Source organism: Pteropus alecto, unplaced genomic scaffold, assembly GCF_000325575.1.
Source record: "Pteropus alecto unplaced genomic scaffold, ASM32557v1 scaffold81, whole genome shotgun sequence".
Lineage (NCBI taxonomy): Eukaryota > Metazoa > Chordata > Mammalia > Chiroptera > Pteropodidae > Pteropus > Pteropus alecto.
The window spans coordinates 4,370,492-4,373,391 of record NW_006433378.1 but is presented as its reverse complement, the minus strand read 5'-3'; the positions used below and the strand labels follow the sequence as shown (position 1 = coordinate 4,373,391).

General features: G+C 39.1%; 1 non-coding gene across 1 annotated transcript; it reads right to left on the bottom strand.

Moving 5' to 3' along the window:
* Positions 1-2,729: 2,729 nt before the first annotated feature.
* On the bottom strand, positions 2,730-2,848 carry LOC112476910. Its single transcript, XR_003045246.1, has one exon. It is a non-coding gene; the product is annotated as a 5S ribosomal RNA (ribosomal RNA).
* Between the last annotated feature and the right edge of the window lie 52 nt (positions 2,849-2,900).

Below are 2,900 nucleotides of genomic sequence, written 5' to 3'. Positions count from 1 at the left end.
AAGTGAGTCCTGACTTCCTTCTTCTCCAGACTTTTGCTGGGCTTTTCACTGGCGAGTCAGGGAGCCCAGGAGTCAGCCTCTGATGCCTAAAACAGAACAATGAAGAATGGATCTGATGGTAGGGGGAGCCAACACAAAAACAAATAATTCCAGAATCACAATAGGTGATCATTCTACTTTTGAGCTTCTTCAGTTGTTAGAAACTTAAAACTCTTTATGGGCCAAACAGCAAAAGAACAGGCATGAGGGTGTTTTCACATGCTTACCTTTCTTATACAACCGTTTTCTTTCTGGTGCCATATTCCTGTTGAAGATTTCACTGCTGCTGTATGAATTAAATTCTAGACATACATAAACTTTGCTTTCTAAAACTTGCTTTCTAAAATCCCAAACATGTCCTGAATATGTTTGGGATTTATAACTATTAGTCATTCATTCAGTTCCAGTATTTGTTCACAAACTTTTTCTTCTCGATTTGTTCTTAAATCGTATGTACTCATCTGGGAGACATTTTTTATTTAAAACCGAATCTGATTTTAGCTATTTCTAAGGAGGTAGGTAGCGTAATTCCTATGACCGCAAGGTTAAATCTCAAAACCGTATTAGAAACTGAGGAGAAAGGGATAAAGGAGGCACTCAGCTCTCAAAGCCGCTATTAGTGTCCTTGCTGATAAAAGGCTGAAGCTCTTTCTTTCCTTACACACATTAATGAGTCTCTGGGTATCCAATGGAAGACTCAGGGCCACAGAGAATGGGTGCACGATTGTTTTGAGTAAGAACGTGAAAGAAACCAACTTTCCAGAAGATGTCAAGGATTAGAAAACAGAGGAGGGAAGAGATATAGGAAATCTCAGTGGAAGAGGGTATGAGCAACAGGCAGGAAGCAGGAGCCTGTGGAGAATTGTAGCCACCTGTGGCAGGAGGGACAAAGGGCTCTGAAGAATAGGAATGAGTGATATCTAATTCTAAGTGGTTTCGTATTCAATAATGTAATGCTGCCTCCATAGACTCAAACTTCCGTAAAATCTGATATGCAAATGGCTTTTAAGGATGGTCTGAAGGAAAACCAGAAGTAACTGAATTCCACTGTGGTTTCGCATGAAGCAGGGAAGGCAGCATTTGTGGGAGGGGTGACTAGCACAATCGAGAATCCAGAGCAGCAGTCACTAAGAGCTATGGGGGACCAAGAGAACATGAATCCTCAGGAATTCACAAGACTCTTGAGGAAGCCCTTGGACGGCCCTCAGAAAGTCAGATCCAGGCTCAAGCTAGAGCTATTTAAATCTCAGCAGGACAGAGTGATCACACAGGACATCTGAGTTAAACACTGAATTCCAGAAAACCACAAATATGGATCTGCTATTGATCAATGAGACCCAAGTGATTCCACTTGCTACCTTTACGGAACTAAAGTAAAATAAGAATTTGTGGATTGAAAATTTTTATGCTGCCTTCGGTATTGATACTCTGCATTTTACAAGCACGTGACTTAAAATTTGAATTAGCCTTCAAAATATATAAATGGAAATAGTCATAAGTAAAAAGAAAAAGTGACAGACATTTCACTTTTTACTAGGCCACAAAACTACTACAATATTTGGACTGAGCTACCGTTTTGCTATATACAACACTGTTCATTCCCTTTTACCCTCCTTTTCAAGCAGTAGTCTGTCAGATTATGAGTGAGTTTTAGTCTTACTAACTTACTCAAGATTTTCAAAATACTTTACAATAAACCCACCTAACCTCACTATCAACCTGTTAAATATTTCACTATTTGCAATAGCATATAAAAGCCTTTTTAGAGCAATGGAAGATGGCAGGAATAGTTCTACAAAGGAAGTCTGGAGACTTCAGCAAAAGTCTAGCTCTGCTTTGAAGACCTGGCCGAGCATGGATAAGATGCTTGTTTTTCTGGACCTCAACTTCTCCATCAACAAATGAACAGATTAAGTATTGATTGTCTGAGCCTCTGTGAGCAAAAGATGACTGGTATTCTAAATAAATCCATGAATGATGACTCCAATTTCCTTTCTCTTTTACTTCATCCATGTACTTGCTCTGTCCATTTACCAGCAGTGTTGGAAGAACCCCATGTTCGGCCATCTTAAACATTTGCAGCAGTTAATGAGGAAACCCTAGCTTGATTGTTCCACTTTTATTTAAACTTCAACCAGTCATATCTCGACTAAATATGAGCCAGGTAAATACTAGGTTTTAGGGATTCAAAAGAAGGATAAAATAAACCCCTGATTTTAAGGAGCTTCCAGCCTAGAGAGAAGATTGAGCTATAAATAAAGTTCTATAATAAAGTTATATATAAAACCCAAGGGAAAGTAAATCTAGTGATTAAATCTTCCAATGGAGGCATCAGAAAAAGTTCTGTAAAGGAAGAACTCTTTAAAGTGGTCCTTTCAAAAAGAGTAGGAGCCCACACATGCAAAGTTACTGGCAGTATGCAAGCAGTTTGGATAATAATAAGTAGCCCAGTGTTGATGCACCATGAGGTATATAGAAGGAAAAGAAAGTGAAGATAAAGATAAAGGATGGTCCTTTATGTCATTGTAGCAAAGGCTGTTAACTATTCATAAATATTCATTTCTTTAATAAGAGAGCTGCCATGTTTTATTTTTATTTATTTTATTTTTTTAGGCAAGACAACCCTTGGTTGACCTCACAGATTGCAAGGACCTTGTCAGCTTACAATCCCTTATTTATTTATCTTTTTATACCTACAGCACCTGGTCTTCCTACGTGGTCTCCCATCCCAGTACTAACCAGGCCCAACCCTGCTTAGCTTCCAAGATCAGACAGGATTGGGCTTGTTCAGGGTGGCATGGCTGTAGATGAGAGCTGCCATGTTTTAGCTGAGCTTGTGGCCAACCAGCTAAAGACTACAT